Here is a 21,730-nt window from a genome sequence, read left to right as displayed (position 1 = left end):
TATTTTAACATATGGTTGATCAAGGTTTGCGGTAATAAGATCTAGTTTCTGTGAAGTGCAGTATGTTGTTTGATATTCTAGTTACATTGATCTGGTTGTTCTAGTTGTTTGGTTTAGTTTTAAGTGTATTTAGTGGTTGAGTTCGGTGATTGGTTGGTTTTTTCTATTGGTTCAATGGTTGAGTTATAGAGATTAGTTTCAACCTTGATGATTCGTTTTGAGATTAAATGTTTGTAGTCAGTCCAACATGAAAATTTGATTAAACATGGGCCCGTCGGTTATGATATTGTGTAGGAGGTGGATCATTATGAAAAATTTATGAAACGTGGTCCCTGAATATGACATAGTTGGAGATTCCTTCTAGTGGTAGTTTCTAAATAAGATCAAGGGGTTGGAGCTCCCTTCTAGTATCAGTTGTAGAACGAACCAAGGTTGTAGCCTTCTACAAGTTGGTGCTTGCGTACTAGTATAAGTTTATGCCAGTAAAAGATTTAGGGGGTTTGAGCTCCCTTCCAGTAGGAGTTGGAGAAAAAGCGAAGGTTGTAGCCTTATTCAGGTGTTTTCCTATGTATTGTTTTGAGTCTGTTCCAGTACATGATTGTAAAATATTTTCTTTATATTAAAAGAAGACAAAGATGACCACAATAGGTGGTTTTTTTCCTCCATTATGTTTCCACCTTAAATCTTGGTGTTCATGTGTGATGGTTTATTTTATTCTTACTGCACATGGATACTATCTATTTAATGTTTGATGAAGTGTTGATGCACTGGATCAACATAAAAAAGGATGAATTATCTAAAAATTAAGTTTACTGGATAGATGCTAGTTATCTTAAGAATAGTCGCATACACGCATGGGTTCCCTTCAGTAAAGTAGCGTACATAAATCAGAATATAAAATTGAAAAACTTTATGATTTGAAAATACTAATTCAGCCCCACCCCCCAAATATCTTTCGCAACATTGGAATCAGAGGAGGTCCTTTGGCAGAAGCTTGATTGCTTAAAGAAGATCTGTCAAGATCGGCAGTCACGAAGTAGTATTTTATATCATAAATCCTATATTTAATGTAAATAACTTTGTCTTTTGGAACTTTAGGATGAGAGCATAACTTGTAGCCACTAGGATTTGATGTGTGGGAAATCGTTGAAAGTGGATATCAATTTCCAATCTCTATCCATTCGGATACTGCAGGAAAGAAACCAATGAAAAATATGTAAATTCCATCTTGGGAATTCTTGTCGAGACAAATTTCATGAAGGTAATGCAACTAAACACAACAAAGCGAAAGTCAGATAAGATTATCCAAAGTTATGAAGGCGACACAAAGGTAGAAAGTGTTAAACTTCAAACACTAAGAATCCAGTATGAGACATTGAAAATGCATGATGATGAAAGAATTGCAACATATTTTCTTAGAGAAGATGAAGTTGTGAATTCAAAAATATGCTTCTATTATTGAAAAGATTTGAGATCTCTAACTCCAAAGTTTGAAAACAAAGTATCTACTATTAAGAAATGCAGGATCTGAAAACTCTCACACTTGATCAAATCCATGGAATACTGAAAACATTTGAGATGAGGAAAGGTGGTCCTTCAGATATCAGAGATCGAAAGAAACCTTCAAAGATACTAAAAAGGGAAAAGAAAAAAGAAGATTCAGTGTATGTATCAAAAGGAGAAGAGGAAAACTTTGTAAAGAAACTCCAAGTGGGTACTGAAAGATTCAAAGGTAATCCTCCCTTCAGTTTTTTTCCTGTGGTAGAGTTCATCATTATGCTTCTAAATGTTCTTATAAAAAAAATCAAGAGAAAGGAAAATAAGTTTCATAAATAAATATGAAGATGTTTGAAAACAAGAGAAGCTTTTATACACACGAAGACAATGACTGTATTTCAAATCATTGAAGATGGTGAGTTTTGATCAAGATTGTTGCTTACTTATGGAATTTGAAGATAAAATTAATAATTTAAAACTTTGGCATAAATATATCAGATGCAGTAATAGTTATAGATGCCAACAAATATTCAAGTTTGGGAGCAACCCACTCTCTAGTGATCAAGAATGAAGAAGACAGAGCATCATCAGGTATGGATTTTTGTTCAAAATGTGATCCACTTTCTTGTCTATGCAATAATGACAGTGATGATGATAGTGAAAACACTGAGCTTACACTTATGAGTAAAAGTGAAAGTAAGCCTCTTGAAGCAGCAGATCACGGCAAGTAAGAATCAATGGACAATGAAAATGTTCTATGCTAAGAAAAGATAATTATCAACAATGGAAAGGAAAGATGAAGTATAATCTAATAAATCTCGATGTCTGGCATCTAGTGTGCAATGGTTACACCAAGTTTCCTCCATCAGACAAGGAAGTGAAAACAAACAGTAAGGCTTTGAGTAACATATTTTGTAGCATATCTCATTGAATATTGAATAATGTTATGAATCATACTACTGGAAAGCAGTGTGGGATAAGGTACAAGAAATACATGAAGAAATCCCAAAGTAAGATTTCTCAGCTAATATTATATCTAACAATGTGTCCAAAATCAAATATGGAGTTTCTTTGAAAAAGATTGTTAATATTAATGATAAGTTGCAGGTTTATGACGACAAGGATCATTCCAGTATGATGTCTAACCACTATTGTGAAGGTCTTGAAGCTGAGGTTATCTCTCTAAAATAAGATCTTGAAATAACAAATAAGTCGAATGAAGAACTACTTCAAGCATTTGAAGAACAAGAAAATTGGATAAAAGAAGAGATTCTCAAATTAAAACGACAAGTGGAGGAAGGATGAAAGATTGAAGAAATTATGAAAGAGAAGCAAAAGAAATATTACGTTGATGTAAATATCCTAAATGGTGTTGGCTGTGGAGCCTGACTATCTTCTGTATTCAAAGGTATCACCGCATTAGACCCTAGTTAATATTGGGGCAGCAACACCGCTTGTAAAATATTCGCTGCAGGGGGGGCAGCCACCCCGAAGCTAAAAGTAGATGTAAAATTGCCTAGTAAAATGTTGTAATTTCATAGTCAATCTGGGCCATTCATTAGGTGGAGATCTGATGGTATAAGTTATTTTTAATTTACGATTTTTTTCCCTAGAAGGAAACCCCTCGCTATATATGAGGGAATTGTATTCTATCTAGGTAGATCTGTATTCTGAGTGAGAAAGAGAGAGGAGATTATGTGAGAGCAAAGAGGGAATTACATCGGATCTGTTGTAGGTTGTTTCTCTTCAGTTTGCTTGATAATATAAAAGGAAGGACTGGTTGCTTCTCTACGGACATAACCCAAATTGGGTGAACCACGTATATATGCGTCTGTCTTGTTTTATGCATTTTTTTGTTTATATTTTTGCAATTTTTTATGTGTTCCATTGCTCTGTAATATATAATTTTCTAAAAAAAGGTAAATTAGAAGAAAATATAAAAAATTTGCAATTTCAAGGTAGTACTAATATTTTCGATAATATTCTTAGTAATCAAAGATCTCTTGCCATCAAATATGGTCTTTGTTTTGATGAAAATGTTAAAGGTGAATCTAGCTCACAAGCTGAGGCAAAGAATTCTAATGCAAAATATGAAATTCTCAATAAGGAGAGAAGAAGTCGACCTCATCAACAACCAAGGAAGGAAAGTCTTCAAAGGAAATCATTTACTCCTAACTATAGAAGCATTATTCAATTTTATCCTCTAATCAATAATTTTGAATGTTATATATGTCATAATTTTGGACATGTTGTAGCCCGTTGCAGAAGTAGAATATTTCAAGCTAATAACCATCTTACAAAAAGATTATCATCTTCCAGGTACTTTAAAGGATATTTTTTTTCTTGCAATATGTTTGGTCACAAAGCCATTGATTGCAATAGAAGGAATATGGAACATATAAGTTGTTATGTTCGTAACAAGTTTGGGCACGTAGAAAAACAACATAGGAACATGTATATGGATCACCACAAACATCATGGTACGCAACCAGATAAGAAAATTAATTTCAAATACCTTATAAAGATTGGTCCACCAAAGTTTCTCATAATAAGAAAGAAAATGATGAACAGATAAGGTGTTGTCTTGCTCTCTTCTCATTTGAAGATGAAGATGAATGGTACATAGATAATGGATGTTCTCATCACATGACTCGAGATAAGAATAAAATGGAGTCTCTCAGGAAGAATCATCATGGTAAGGGTATTCTTGGAACTGATATTTCAGCTTAAGTTCTAAGAGAAGGTAAATCCAGAATTAATAAAACTAGATTAGTTGTTGATGCTTTATTAGTTCAAGGGTTGAAGAATAATATTTGAAGTGTAGGAAAAATGGAAGATAAGGGAAATATAATTGTGTTTACATCAACCAAGTGCAAGGTTATGAATGAAGTAATTGGAAAGGTCATAATAAGAGGATATAGAAATCGAGACAAATTATATGTGTTTGAAGAATGGAATTCCCATAGATATGAGAAAGGTTTAGACTTGGAGTAAAAGAAGATGGTGCATATTACAGTCTCTTATTCTTAAATAAATATTTCAAACATTGATTGCAAAAGTGGTGAGAGGTACTTGACCTCAGGAAAACAAAACATGACTATTAGGTCCTCAGGATCAGTGATGTGTAATATTAGGGGCGAGTAATACATGTTGATTCCCATGGTTGTTTTTTTATTTTCATGCTACATATACTACATATAGTGCCTCTGGTGTAGTAACAGTAAAGAAGTACAAACAAAACAAACTTAGGGGGAGATGAAAGTGTGAAATTTCAGTATTTCACTTTTTGCACGTTGATCCAATTAAGAAGAGTTGTGTATCTACATGAGTTTTGAACTAAAAATTCATGTATATCCTGGCTGAATGAAGAAACAATAGGATAGACTCAAGAGAAGAGTCTGCTATGCTTCAATCAATTATTGTCTAGCTTTTCCGCTCTGATGGTTGATGGTTACAATCTGTTGATGCTATTTAGAAGTGCTTTTAGTCTTTATAAGTTGTTGATACCTTTATGCATGACTGGTTGATGAATATAATTGGATATCCTAACAGATGGATGAAATGATATGGTCATATCTGACAGTGAGCAATTAGCAAAGGTTCAGGGGGATCATTTTCTATGCTTCTCATTATGTATTGATGGAATTATGTTTACTTCAAATACAATGATTCTTTGGTGATTCTTATTATGAATTTATTGAATGATGAACTTGTTATCTCATACTCTGATGAATAGTTCATTATGCATGCTTAAGTTTCATATTGATGGAATAGCTCTTGATGAAGTGGCGTTGGTGTGATAATTCTTCTTATGAAGAATTTAGGCCAAGAGAATGATGTTGCGAAGACATGGTTATATGCTACTGCTACATTTGTTGGATGATACTTGGAAACATGGCATATTGAAGAATGATGCTACACTATCCTATCTTACTTTATGATGATATTCTTGGTCCTCTCTTATGATGTTGTGGCTACATACCAGGTCACAAGTTGATGATATTAAATCTACATTGTTGTATCTTACATATTTGATGATGAGTTTCATATGGTGCAGATCATGTATGGTGTATGATAGTTATTGTTGACTATCATGGTCTTAATGAGGTATTTTTTCTTGGTTATATGTGTCATATTTATCATTTGATGTAAAGGTCATGTAAGGATCTATGATATACTCATTGTATAATTCAGTCATGTATGGACTATTATGGTCAAGTCATTTTTGGACATGCGATGTAATTTGTAATCCCACTATGTTTGGGAAGTTGGTGTAATAATGATGTCAAATATGTAAACCAACTGTGATTGGGTGCTTGATGTAAGTTTTAGTCCTTGGTGATAGGAAAATTTATAGGGTCATGTACTTCATTGTACATCCATTAGAAACTTCAGCATGTGCTCAGGGGGAGCATGATCAGTGTCCATACTCAGCTATTCAGGTACATAAGTCTTCATTCAGCATTGGTCAGCCCTTTTCCCTTGATGTCAAGTGGGAGGGTAGCTTGGTTTCATGCATGGCTTGATGTGTACAGTTATTTACAGGTTGTGGTCAGCAAACACCAAAGTGGTTGCCATCAAGTCCAAAGGGGGAGATTGTTGGCATTATGAATTATGTGTAGTCCTTAATCACAACCTACTTGATGAATTGTCCTGGATGGAAACCTACTTTTTGAAGATGTAAACATGTGTTTATATATGAGGCAGAGGTATGACAAAGGCATATCAGTTCACTGGTGGAGGTATGATAAAGTTGAAAGTTCAAGAAGTATATGTGGGTTTTGTTAAGCAATGTCACATACACAGGCGAGTATGAATAAGAAAAGGCATGTAAAGTTCTCGCACCATGGTATTCTAAATACCAAGGGTCCTTACCATGTTTTTTCCCTATGGTATTGAACCCACTAATGGATTTTTTGATCCTGTATAATAAAACCATCGGCCAGAGTATGGTTTTCACCTATGGTATTGGATAAGGGCTAAAATATGTAAGGATGTGAAGATCAAAGTGGTAAAGTGTGCAAGTGATGGAGATCTTATGCATAATTAAATTTGAAGCAAATATGCATGAAATGGGCTATCGATGCTTTTCTTGATTTAACCTAAGTCTTCTCCCGAGAGTTTAATGATGGATCAGATCCAATATATCTCATATGAAAATCATGATTATGAGGTGATTTTATTTGTATTGATATCATCTTAATGTGTGATTTTCTGTGTATGTAGAGATTTGGGTATGTCTAAGGTTTTGTGTTGCAGTGAAGATTTGATTCTAAATTTGTAGATCTATATGCAAGTTTTATGGCTTGAAAGGCACGTACACATGCTACTGCGATTCTAGTAAGTCACGTACACACTGTTTGTTTCATGAAAAGCGCGTACACGCGTGAATATTCTTTGAAGAAAGCACATTATCCCCCTACATAGGAAAATTTTCAAAAAATTGTCCCTGCTTTTCCCCTTATCTCCAACAAGAAGCCATTTCGAACATTGGAGTCTAGAACATCTATAAATGGAATGGATCTATCTTTTTCCATTATTTTTGTAAATTGAATATCGGTGAAGTGTTATTTAAATGATTAAGAAGGGATATTAGGGCAGAAATTCCATGAGAAAAAATGAGGAAGGTATCATTTATGAAATGATACAAATATGTCGGTTTTAGATTCCAAGAGTTCATGATTAGAGATTTGAAGTGTTCATCAAAATGTTAGTGACCATTACGAATAAGGAGGACTCCATAGTTTCCCCTTCAATATATTCATAATAAGTCTTTTGAAACGAAAAGTATATAGAGAAAATAAATATTTAATGAGTTAAGGGTTTCAATCTCAACTAATTTATAGCTGATATTGAGAGTTGCAACATGAGAATTTTGGTAAATAGAGAAACAACATCAAAATTAGCAATAATATCTTGTCCATCCAAGTGAAAGTTCTTAGATTTTTTAATAAAATCAGAAGAGTCATTAATGAAGAAATGACTTTTATCGATGAATGATTGAAGTTTGTGAGTGAGGAAATGACCAAAGGAATGAGTGGGTTCTCTTATGACACTAGAAAATGGTCTGAGGGTGATGTTTTAGCTCTCTTAATGTAAAATTGTTGGGAATAACACTAAGAGGGGGGGTGAATTACTATTATTAGATCAACAATTTAATTTTCAAAAATTGATTTGTATACGCTACTTCAGCTTAGTGAACTCTCATGTATGCACAACTGTACTCAATGAAACCCGCGTATATGTAAAGATTTATCGATTTACCCAAATTATCATGCATTGAACATTAACCAGTATATCAGGAATTCATTAGACAGTGCAGTAAAAGCATAATAAATCATCACACATAAAAAAACCACATTAACACCAAGATATAAGGTGGAAACCCAATGTGGGTGAAAACCACCTGCTGCAATCATCTCTGTCTTCTTTTAATAATAAGAAAATTCTATTTACAATTTTGTACTAGTGTAGTCTTATACCAGTACGCAGGCTTCTACCTACAGAAGGCTACAACCTTCTCTCATTCTCCAGCTTCTACTAGAAGGGAGATACAACCCCCTAGCTCTTGTACTAGCTGATATGTTTACTAGTACATAGGTGCCAGCCTACAGAAGGCTACAACCTTCTCTTTTCTTCCAAGGACCATGTTTCATAAATTTTCAGACTAGATCCATCAGCAACATCATTCAATCATCAAATATATCTGCATCAACCAATATCCTTTTGAACTAATCACAGTTGAATCAATCAATCACTCTAACAACCCATCAACCTGATCTTTGAGGATGCTGACACCAGAATACAGAAACTAGAACCCAAGTCAGAACCCAAAAGCACTGCAACGTCAAACAGAAGCAACTAAAACATATTTTATAAGGTATACGCTACTTTCATGTGTCGAACCTGCATGCATATGCACTTTCCTCAAAGCGAACCTGCATATATGCTTCTTTGTTTGGCAAAACCAGCGTATATACGCCCTTTTCTAAAGTGAACCTACATAGAGATCTATAGATGATGATTTAAACATTACAACTATTCCAGACTCCAGTCATACCTAGATCATATCATTTATAGAATAATATATGCATCATTATTCATATCTAGAATATTCAAGAGCAAAAACACATAATGATAGTTCATTGATGCCTTAAGATCCTGATCCATCATTAGGTCTAGTTCCTCATCATTTCCTAAGGTTATTTCTTGGTTAAGATCTAGCAATGCACCATAACCCAATAACCTACATACTAGATCTCACACATCATTAGATATTCAATACTTGCACCCCTTGGCCTAATGATCTGCTCCACCTTTTATAGTTTGTAGGACTTTCTCAATAACATGGACCAAAACCACTTAGGACCAATACCTTGGACCAAGTACCTAGGGTCAATACCTCGGACCCGATACTTTGGACTAATACCATGGACCAAATACTTCGGACCAAAAGCTTAGTTTTCCAAGGTATACACGCTTTTCCTTTTGTGAAAGTGCGTGTGTACGTATACACAACTTGTATACAGTGAAATCACGCGTCTACGCGGCTTGGCGAATAGTGAACCTGCATATACCTCTCTTTCTTCATTCTGTGAAATTTGATCTGTAACTCTGTGCTGTTAACCTGATGTACTGTGATCTATCATCTGAGTGAGTTGCCTTCTGAACTGATTCCTTGAAGCTGCCCTGCATTTAATCACATCTATAAATACTACTACCATGCATTCTATCACATCGGATATCTCTTCTGTAGATTCATCTAGTTACCATGTACAAGTGAGCTGTTCTGTTACAAGTGGTTGCCATCAAGTACAAGACATGCATCATAATTCCAACAATCTCCCCCTTTGGACTTGATGGCAACAACAACACCAAGTCACTCTCCCCCTTTGACATCAAGGGCAAAGTGTCATGCTGCCTCTGAGTACATGCTGAATTCTCTGATATATTTAAGTGTGGTGATTGAGCTCCCATGATTGAGTCAATACTCCCCCTAAGCACAAGCAAGGTCTGAGAAAAGATAACATTACTCTATACATACATCACCAATGACCTTCCTACCACCAATGACACATACATACATCCATCTCCCAACCAAGTGGGGATATACCAAATTGGACTCATCCACCCAACCAAGTGGGGATATACCAATTGTTTATACATGACAAAAACAAGAAACATTACATCATTCGTCCCATGCATAGAGGGGTTACAAGGTAGGTCTTTCCATGACCTTTACATTAAATGATATACATGACATATATAACAGAGACCAAATGTCTTAAACAAGACCATGATAGTCAGCAGCAACTATCATCAACAACATCTGTCAATCAGCATCCAGACCAGCAACCATATTCTCCCCCTGACTCTATTCCACCTATTAACTCTCAAATCTGATCATTGCATATGTCAGTAAGAGATATCACAGCATCATCATCAATAAGATATACATCAGGGTATCAGCAACTTTATGAGGATCAAGATATTTCCACAAGTTATCAGCAGATTGTGACCATCATTAGATAGAGAAACTAATTCACTGAACCATGTCAAACCTTTTCTCCTGAGGTTGGCCCATTTCTTTTCTTCAAACCAACATATACACGACTGTACCCATAGAAACCAATGTATGTACGCGGCTACGCTCCATGAAACTCACGTATAACCACCTTTCTCTGAAGAAGATAGGATTTAACAACAAGATGATGTAGCAACTACTCCTAGCTTTTGTCTGAGATACTCAAATGTCTCTCTAGGCAGTGGTTTAGTGAATATATCAGCAACTTGTTCTTTGGAGGGAACATACTCCAATTTGACCTTTTGTTCAAGCACTTGTTCTCGTAGAAAATAATATTATGTTATTGGTTTTGGAGTGCATTACTGGATTCTTTGAAATACTAATCAAACTTGTATTATCACATAGCATGGAAATGGGTGGAGTACATGTGATCTGAATGTCTTGCAAGGTTTGCATCATCCAAAGTAGTTATGTGAAGCAAGATGCAGCAGCCACATATTCTACTTCAGTTGTAGATAATGTAATTGAACTTTGTTTCTTATTGAACAAAGACACTATCCTAGAACCCATATATAATGCACCACCACTAGTGCTTTTTCTTTCATCAACACTTCCTGCCCAATCTGCATCTGTATAGGCACAAATTGTATGATCTATATATCTAGGATACCATAAACCAAAGTTTTGTGTTCCTTGAAGATATTTGAAAATCCTTTTGATTGCCTGAAGGCGTGATTCCTTGGGATTTTCTTGGAATCTTCTAACTATTTCCACAGCGTGCATGATGTTCAGTCAGGTACCTGTTAGATAAAGGAGATTGCCAATCACGAATCTGTAAGTTGGTTGATGTACTATTTTTGATTCATCGTTTGAGATAATATTGCATCCTGTTACATTGGGGTACATACTGGTTTAGAATCTTCCATGCCATACTTTTTCAGGATCTATTTGAGATATTTGGTTTGTGAGAGAAAAATAGCATTTTTATTTTGTTGAACTTGTAGACCAAGAAAATAGGTAAGCTCACCAAGCAAGGACATTTCAAATTCTTGCTACATAAGTGAAGCAAAATTCTGACTCATGGATTCTTCATTGCTAACGAAAATATCATCAACATAAACAACAATTATCATCAATTTACAGTGTCAATCTTTGTATATAGATTGCTATCTGTTCACCCCTTTGAAAAACCCTGTTGGTGGAGATATTTGTCAAGATGATAGTACCAGACCCTTGGAGCCTGTTTTAGACCATAGAGAGCCTTTTTGAGTTTTCATATAAGTTTTTCATCATTTCCAAGAATGAATCCTTCTGGTTGTTCAGTATAGAATTCTTCTTCTAAGTCTCCATTAAGAAAGGCAGATTTTACATCCATTTGATATACTTTGAATTTATGAAAACTAGAGAGAGTTAGAAACATTCTTGTGGCTTCAGGTCTAGTGACAGGTGCAAAAGTTTTTTCGAAATCTATACCTTCTTGTTGAGCATATCCTTTGCAAACAAGTCTAGCCTTGCTTCTAATAACTTCTCCATTTTCGTTCAGCTTGTTTTTGAATATCCATTTAGTTCCTATGATATTCTTATCATGAGGTCTAGGAACTAATTCCCAAGTATTATTCTTTTCAATTTGCTCAAGTTCTTCATTCATGGCCTTGACCCAACATTCATCTCTGCATGATTCATTTACATTTTTAGGTTCAATGGAAGATAGTAATGCTAGATAGCTTGAGGTTTCAGCAATAGTTCTTCTTTTCTGCACACCTACCCCTTTTTCACCTAAAATTTAATTTTCTGGATGATTTTTCTGAACATACCTAGACATAGTGTTTTCTTCTATCGTTATCTCTCCCTCTAGTGCTTCATTGGTTTCTTCTCTAGAATTACTGTGATTTGGTGTGGTAAAATGATCCTACTCTTCTTCATTGCCATAATATTTGGTTTTTATCTGTTTTGGATTTTAGCAAGCTTCATCAACTATAACATCAATACTTTCAATAATTTTCCCATGTCTTTTATTATAACATTTATATCCTTTAGTTGGGGAAGAGTAGCCAGGAAGAATACCTTCATCTGCTCTGGGTTCAAGCATACCAAGTTTTTCATCAGTCCTTTTGATGTAAAATTTGCTTCAAAAAACTTTGAAGTATTTTACAGTAGGAGTCTTACAATACCAAAGTTCATGTGGAGTTTGAGTGATGTTTACCCAAACATTTGCTTGGTTGAGAATAGTGATGGCGGCGAATATAGCTTCACCGCGGAAGGTTGCAGGAGTTCCAGATTCATCTACCATAGAACGAGTCATTTGTTGAATATTTCTGTTCATTCTTTCTAGCACTCCATTTTGTAAGGAGTCCTTGCAGTGGAGAACTGACTTTTTATTCCATGTTGTTCACAAAAGTCAAATAATTCATCTGAGGTAAATTCCCCTCCTCAATCAGATCTAAAGCATTTGATTTTGTGATCTGATTCATTTTCAATCAAAGCTTTGAAGGCTTTGAACTTTTCAAATGCTTAATCCTTATGCTTTAGAAGACCTATCCAACACATTCTAGAAAAATCATCAATGAACAATGTAAAGTATCCTTCTCCACAAGATGACATTTTCCTTGATGGTCCACATAAATCAGTATGAACAAGTTCAAGAGGCTTACTAGCTAACCCTTCCTTTTCGATGAATTGAGATCTGGTTTTCTTACCGAATTGACATGATTTGCATATAGTATTTTCAGGAATGTTGATATCTAGAAGATCATGAAAACCCGGAATCTGCATCCTTTTCTTATTTGAGAAAAGCTTAGATGTCCCAATCTTCTATGCCATAGCCATTTTTCATCATTTTTGCTTAGATAGCAGTGTTGTTGTTCTCCCTTGAGTATGTATAGGTTGTTTGGAGTCCTTCTACCTTTAATAACAGTTTCTCCTGTATCAAGCTCACGAAAAACACATCCATTTGATCGAAACACTACTTCATTTCCTTGATCACACATTTGACTCACACTCAACAGGTTATGCTTTAAGCCATCAACATACATAACATTCCCATATTTAACTTTTTCTTTCAAGAAAATAGAGCCTTTACCTTTTATGACAGTAGGAGTGTCGTTTCCAAATGAGACACTCTTTTCCTTTTCTAAGGCATTATATGAGTGTAGTTATTCTTTGTTCCATGTCTTGTGTCTTGAGCATCCACTGTCGATGTACCATTGGTTTCTTGTCCTTCTGCATACAAGGCTATACCACATATTTCTGTTTCAAGTTCTTTCTTTCTCCATATTTTGGGATTTAATGGAGTTTGCTCCTTTTGAGATATTTGCTGAAATTTACTCCTGCATTCAGATTCTTCCTGGCCAAAGTTGTTACAGATTGAGAATTCTATTTCATTTTCAAGAAAAGAAAAGTTATTCTAGGAACTTTTCTTGATCCCTATCACATTTCTTTGATTTCATGCTTCTCTAGTCATGATGGTTTTGTAAGCAACACATTGAGCAACTTTGTGTCCAAAATTATGACATGAGAAACATTGACCATTAAAGTAGTTCTTGCGATTATCAAATCTACTGACCTGGTGATTGTAGTTTCTATTGATAAAATCTTTGAATCAATTTGAGTACAATTTACATGAGGTTGGTTGTGGCTTCTATTCATCCTTGAAGTAAATTGAGCCAGATTTACCTGGTGGTCTTCTTTATGCCTTTGTTGACGATTGTCAAATTGTTCACTGCTCTTTGCTGCATCAAGAAAGCTTTTAGTGGAGGTTGATGACTTCTTTGATTGAGATGCTTCTTCAGTATATCCAAGACCTATCTTTATCATAGGAGAATGTTGCACTTCGAGAATTTCATTTAAGGTTTCTGATCCTTTAGCAAATCTAGGATTGAGAGCCTTTTTTTTTCTCAAGATCATTTCTTAGGCCCACAATTTCACATTCTAGTTTTTCATTGTGTTTTTCTCTTTCAGCAAGTTGGTATGTCAAGGTGTCTATAATCATATTCTTTTCTTCTAAACAGATTTTGAGTTTAGATATTTCTTCATACAGGTCATCTTCATCTAAAGCATCCAAAAAATCATCATCATCAAAAGCCATCAGAAGTCTATAGTCATTACTATTTCATCTTCATCACTATTTGACAAATCATCACTATCTTCATGAGTATAGTAGCTCTTTTTACTAACACTTTGTTTTCTATTCCATTTTGTAGATTCTTTCCCTTTATCATATCTATCTTTATGAGGACATTTGGTAGCATAATGACCAACTCTACCACAGGCAAATCATTTGAAAGGTAGTTTACCTCTGAAATTTCCAAAACCCTGTTGAAGCTTCTTGACAAAGTTTAGTTCCTCTTCTTCTTCTTAAATATGTCCTGATTCATCGAGTTCTTCTTTTCCTTTTGATGAAGCTTTAAATGCAGCTTCTCTCATATCTGATGGACTTCCTTTTCTCATCTCAAAGGCAGTTAGGATTCCGTGTAGCTATGTCATAGTAATAGTCTGTAGATCCTACTTTTCTTCTATGGAAGATACTTTTGATTCAAACTTAGCAGACAAGGATCTTACAACCTTTTCAACTAATGTAACTTCCTTTATCTCTTCACCCAAATTCTTCATGCAATTAGCAACCTCATCTATACATAAGAAGTAACTAGCTATACTTTCATCATTGTGCATCTTGAGAGTTTCATATTGAATTCTAAGAGTTTGTAGTTTAGCACGTTTTACTTGAGAGTCTCCTTCGTAGCTTAGAACGATTTTGTCCCATATTTCTTTAGTGGATTTGAGATGCATAACCTTGACAAACTTTGATTGTGACAGACTTCCCAACAAAGTATTGACAACCTTGGCATTGGTTTCATATTTCCTTTTACCTGCCGTATCTGTAGGAATTGCTCATGGAAATGTATACCCTCTTTCCATGATTTCCCAGACAGTTGTTCCAAGATATTGAAGATAGGTTGTGGTTATTACCTTCCAATAAACAACGTTTCTCCCATCAAATATTGGCGGTCTGATGGATCCCCCGCTTTCTTGATTACTCATGATGCTGGATATTCCTTCAAGTGATCAAGGTTCTTTTGAAGGACTTGCTCTGATACCAATTGTTGGAAATAATACTGAGAGGGGGGGTGAATCAGTATTACTAGATCAATAATTTAATTTTAAAAAACTAATTTGTATATCCTACTTCAACTTAGTGAACTCGCATGTAGACACAACTGTACTCAATGAAACTCACGTCTATGTAGAGATCTATTGATTTACCCAAATTATCATGCATTGAACATTAACCAGTATATCAGGAATTCATTAGACAGTGCAGTAAAAGCAGAATAAAGCATCACACATAAGCAACACACATGAACACCAAGATATAAGGTGGAAACCCAATGTGGGTGAAAACCACCTGCTACAATCGTCTCTGTCTTCTTTTAATAATAAGAAAATTATGTTTACAATTTTGTACTAGTGCAGTCTTATACCAGTACACAGGCTTCTACCTGTAGAAGGCTACAACCTTCTCTTGTTCTTCGGCTTCTACTGAGAGGGAGGTACAACCCTCTAACTCTTATATTAGCTGATATGTTTAATAGTACGTAGGTGCCGACCTACAGAAGGCTACAACCTTCTCTTTTCTTCCAGGGACCATGTTTCATAAATTTTCAGACTGGATCCATTAGCAACATCATTCAATCATCAAATATATCTACATCAACCAATCTCCTTTTGAACTAATCACAACCAAATCAATCAATCACTCTGATAACCCATTAGTCTGATCTTTCAGAATGGTGACACCAGAATACAGTAACCAGAACCCAAGCTAGAACCCAAAAATATTGCAACAGCGAACAGAAGCAACTAAAACATATTTTACAAGGTACACACTACTTCCATGTGTCAAACCTGCATGCATATGCACTTTCCTCAAAGCGAACCTGCGTATACACTGCTTTGATAAGCAGAAAAAGCGTGTATACGCCCCTTTTCTAAAGTGAACTTGTGTACAGATCTGTAAATGATGATTTAAACATTGCAACTATTCCAGACCCTAGTCGTACCTAGATCATATCAATTACAGAATAATATATGCGTCAGTATTCAGATCTAGAATATTTAGGAGCAAAAACACATGATGATATTTCATTTTACGCCTCAAGATCCCAATCCATCAATAGATCTAGTTCCTCATCATCTTCTAAGGTTCTTCCTTGGTTCAGATCCAGCAATGCACCATAACACAATAACCTACATACTAGATCTCACACTTCATTAGATATTCGATACTTTCGTCCCTTGGCCTAATGATCTTCTCCTCCTTTTATAGTTTGTAGGCCTTTCTCAATACCATGGACAAAAATGACTTAGTACCAATACCTTGGACCAAATACCTAGGGTTAATACCTCAAACCCAATACCTTGGACCAATACCATGGACCAAATACTTTGGACCAAAAACTTAGTTTTCCAAGGTATACATGCTTTTCCTTTTGTGAAAGTGCGTGAGTACGTATACGCGACTTGTATACAATGAATCCGCGTGTATACATGGCTTGGCCAATGGCGAACCTGCATTTACCTCTCTTTCTTCATTCTGTGAAGTCTGATTTATAACTCTATGCTGTTAACCTGTTGTACTATGATCTGTCATCTGAGTGAGTTGCCTTCTGAACTGATTCCTTGAAGCTGCCCTGCATTTCATCACATCTATAAATACTACTACCATGCATTCTGTCACATTGGATATCTCTTCTACAGATTCATCTAGCTACAATGTACAAGTGTGTTGTTCCGCTACAAGTGGGTTGCCATCAAGTACAACACATGCATCATAATGCCAACAAAAATATTAACAATGCTTTTTTTGATTCTTTTTGTGGTATATTAAAATTTCACTTTTGTATTATTTTGGCTTTAAAAAGTAGGAAAATATCAAATCATGTCATTACAATAAGACCTCCAATTAACCAACTAATAATAATAATAATAATAATAATAATAATAATAATAATAACAATAACAATAATCTTTAAACTAGTACCTAATAATAATAATAACAATAACAATAACAATAAAAATAACAATAATAATAATAATCTTTAAACTAGTACCAAATATTTAATATAAACACACACTTATACAAAATTTAAAAAAAAATGTGATCTTAACTAATAATAATAATAATCATATTGTAATAAATTTTGTTTTACCTTATAATATGTATTTTAAACTTTTCTTATAAAATGTACTTATTGTTTAATCATTTATTAAAAAATAGATAATTTAAATAAAAGTAATATTTTTTAAACATATTATTTTATAAAATTGTTAAAATAATAATTTATTTTTAAATTATAATGAAGTCAAATAATAAATTAATATATCAAACCTTTTTAATTTTGTTATAAATTTATAATTTATTTGCTTTTAAATTAAATAAGTAACAACTACATTACAACGCTACTTTTTGAAAAATAATATTTAAATTAATTTATTAAATCTAAATTAATAAACTAATATTATATTTTAAATATTATTTTTTTTAAACCAACCATTTAATATAGTCATTTCTTAATAACATTTGTTTTTAATATATTAATAAATTAATATCATTATCAATAAACGATTGAAAGAAGTTACCAAAGGAATGAGTGGGTTCTCTTATGACACTAAAAAATGGTCTTAGAGGGATGTTTTAGCTATCTCCTAATGTAAAATATTAACAATTTGTTTTTCCATTCTTTTTGTGATATATTAAAATTTCATTTTTGTATTATTTTAGCTTTAAAAGTAGAAAAATATCAAATAATGTCATTACAATAAGAACTCCAATTAACCAACTAATCACAATTTTATTATAATAATAATAATAATATAAATCTTTAAACTAGTACCAAATATTTAATAAAAATACACACTAACACAAAATAAATAATAAATAAAAAACTATTATCTTAACTAATAGTAATAATGATCTAAAATTGATCTAAGATAAACAATAAGGTATTACAGACTCATGTGCATGGATGTGCCTATGTTATTTTGTGCAACAGATCGATAAGATTGCAAAATACACAGACACTGAAGCAGTCAAAGAAAACATTACAGACAACACATATAAACACAACAAGTTTAATAAGAAGTTCACCCAGTACTCCTAGGCTACGTCTCCCGGTCTAACCTTCAGTGGTGGCCTCTCTATTATGTTTTCAAGCAGAGTTTTTACAACAGTGAGCTCAATTTGAGCCTCACTCAGCAGATACAAATCAGCAAGACTGTACTTGGATCTGCCAAGTCTCTGGAGTACACAGACTCTGTAGCATGAGCCCAATCTGAGACTCATACATGACAAGCATTACAGAGGAGTGTGCTTGAGCATGTCAAGCCTTCTTTGGAGTACACAGACTCTTTGACCCTCTTTGTCTTTGTCTTAACTCTGGCTTGATGCTGCCTTTGCCTCTGTAGGTCAACGCAACTTCTTCTCTCTGCTTTCGGCTTATTGCCTACTCCTCTTAGCTTTCCGCTTCTCCCTTTTGCTGTCTATCAACTTGTGGCTTTAAAGCCAATCTGCTTCCTAACTATTCGTTTCCGCTTCCCGGCTTTCCGGTTCCCCTGCCTCTGTCCATTTGAATCCCTCTGTCTTGCGTCATCAGTCATTTTATAATGCCTCATAGGTAGGTGGCCACCTATTTTGCAATGGATGAGTGTCAGTTCTCTTGGACATACTCAAATGACCATTTTTACCGTTAACTCTAAGAATGCCCATGAAACACATAGTCCATATTGGACTTCAAATACTATGTGACCCTGCTTTATAATCTTGTCAAATCTGGTCATCCATTGGAACACATCTTCGCCGATGATCTAGGGGCCCCAAATCCTACAGTTATCATTCATATCGGCTGGCTAAGTGGCATGAGGTTTACCCATCCGATGTGAGTGTTTTTCTCTCTCCCCATCGGGACACGTGGCGATCACTGTGTGGCATCGGGCGGAACTCAGCCGAAACCGCTTACAACTCAAAGCCCCTACGATATTCTGTTGATTTTGTGGAATCCCGCTCTAATGGAACTGAAGCATTATTTCTCGCGTTTTATAATTATTTCGAGTCCAGGAACTTGAGGCTTTCCTTCATTGAGAGGTTTTCCCTGCGATATGTGATTAGCAAATTCATTTTGCTAATCGCATATTAGAAACTACCTTCCCTGCTTCATTTTGTCCTTGCATTTGCTAGTTGGTGTCAGTGCATGTTACCACGGTCCTCCGCTGTGCGCGCCAAATCAATGGCCCTCATTGATCCACACAGACCGCAATTTGCAACTCTCTGATGATTCCTTTTGATAGCTTGATCTTTACAAGACTTTGAATCTTTTTTAAAGAGTTCATGAAAACTTAGAGAGTGTTCTAGGATCCAATTTGGATCACGGCCTTCCTACTGAAAAATCTTTTGGACCACCAAAAGTTGGTTTTTAAGTATCAATCAAGTGAGGATATAGATTCCTTTCTTGCCCAATTTCTATCCATCTTGCACTGCTTAGTTTTGAATGATTGAGTCCAATCAAGAGGTACTCAACATCCCTTCTGTGTAGTTCTCACCTTCTTGTCCGGAACTGCATCTTCCTGCAATTCATTGAGATATTTAGGCAACAGATCATCAATAGAAGGAAATTGACTCTACTCTTCGGGATCCTCAATCAATGAAGGTTCAAACAGTCTCAAGCTTTCTACATTAACCACTGAATAGATGTGCATGTAAGCTGGCAAATCAAGGCGAAAAGAATTTTCACTGATTTTCTCAAGTATCTTGAAAGGTCTGGATACCTTATTGGCTTCATCTTCTTACCTTCACCTTGCAATCTGTCTTTGCTGATATACAACCAGACATGATCACCAACTTGGAAACTATGTGCAATCCAATGCTTATCATGGCTTGCCTTGTACTTGGCTTGGCTCTTTTCCATCTATTCCTGTACTGCCTAGTGAATTTATTGGATTTGTTCAATGAACTTGTTTGCTTTGTCCACATCGTTGTGTCCATCAACTGCTATGTCTTTAACAAAGAGAAAATCCAAGGGGGACCTTGGTGTGAAACCAAGATAGGTCTCAAAATGAGATCTATGTGTAGAAGAATCTTTAGCACGGTTGTAATCATTTTTCACATAACATAAATGTTCATCCCTAAGCTTGGGATGCTTGCTGCAATAGCCTCTGAGCAACTAGATCACTGTTCGGTTGGCCACTTCTATTTGGACATCTATTTGTGGATGAAAGGTTGTGCTCTTCTTCAGTCTAGTGTCCATCAATTCCCACAGACTTGACCAAAATTTCCCAACAAATCGGGAGTCTCGATCAGATACAATGGAAGCGGGTAATCCAAAATGAACCCATACATGCTGAAAGAACAATTTTAATGTTTGTTCATATATAATATCTTTGTTACAGGGTATTAAAATACACATTTTGCTGAACCTATCCACAATAACATATAAATAGTCATGACATTTCCTAGATTTAGGCAGTCCTCCAACAAAGTCCATGGAAACACTTTCCCAAGGATGAGAAGGAACTGGTAGTGGAGTGTACAAGCCTAGTTTCCTATTGTTGGGCTTGCTTTTAGTACACATGGTACACCCTCTTACATATCTAGAAACTGTTTCATTCATTTTTTGCCAATAACAAAATATTTGCAGCTGTGCGACTGTTTTACTTACCCCAAAGTGACCTGATATTAGAGAATCGTGTGCTTCTCGGATTATATTTACTCTTTCAGTTTGAGGAGTGCATAGCTTTCCAAAATGATACAAGAGTTGTTCCTTAACATGATAATCCAATTCTTCTACTTGTTTTCCGTTACTTAAAGTTGCATATACATCTTTAAAATCTATATCTTGAGCATATTGTTCAATGTAGCTTTCATGGAATACTGAATTATGCTTAAGTATAGTATATGTATTTATGATTGGTCTAGACAACATATCTGCAACTTTATTGTGTATGCCCTTTTTAATCTGATGACAAGATGAAACTATTGTAGAAACTCATCCACCTATAGTGTCTTGAGTGCTGCAACTTAGTTTGTGAGTGTAAATATTCAAGTGGTTGATGATCAATATGTATAACTGTCTCTTTGCCCATTAAATAATGTTTCCACTTTTTCACGCTTTGTACTAATGCATACAATTGTTTATCATGTGTGGGATAATTAACGACTGTAGAATTAAATGTCTCAAAATGATAACATATCGGTTTACCGTGCTGCATCAACACTGCTCCCATGGCATTGTCATTGGCATCCGTTTCAATCTCAAAGGGTCTTTGAATATTGGGCAATGCTAGTACTAGTGTTGTACTAATCTTTTCCTTTAAGGTGTCAAAGGCTTTCTACTATTTTCCTCCCCACTAAAACACCTTGTTCAATCCTGTTAAAGCATGTAAGGGAGCTGCAATCAAGGAAAAGTTAGCAATAAACTTCCCCCAATATTGTGCTGCTCCTAGAAAGCTTCTAACTTATATCACAAATTTCGGTTTAGGCGAGTTTACAATGACTGCAACCTTATAGGGATCTATCTTCAATTCATCACCCCCTACAATATGACCCAAACAATTCAAAGATGTTTTGCAAAATTCACATTTTGATATCTTAACATAAAGATTTTATTTTTTCAAAACATCTAGAGTCCGCTTTACATGCTTCAAATGTTCTTCCCATGTTTT

The sequence above is a fragment of the Pinus tabuliformis genome, chromosome 5_1, assembly GCF_031772625.1.
Source record: "Pinus tabuliformis cultivar Carrire ecotype Pingquan chromosome 5_1, CPIR1, whole genome shotgun sequence".
Taxonomy (NCBI): domain Eukaryota; kingdom Viridiplantae; phylum Streptophyta; class Pinopsida; order Pinales; family Pinaceae; genus Pinus; species Pinus tabuliformis.
This window is presented reverse-complemented; position numbering follows the sequence as displayed.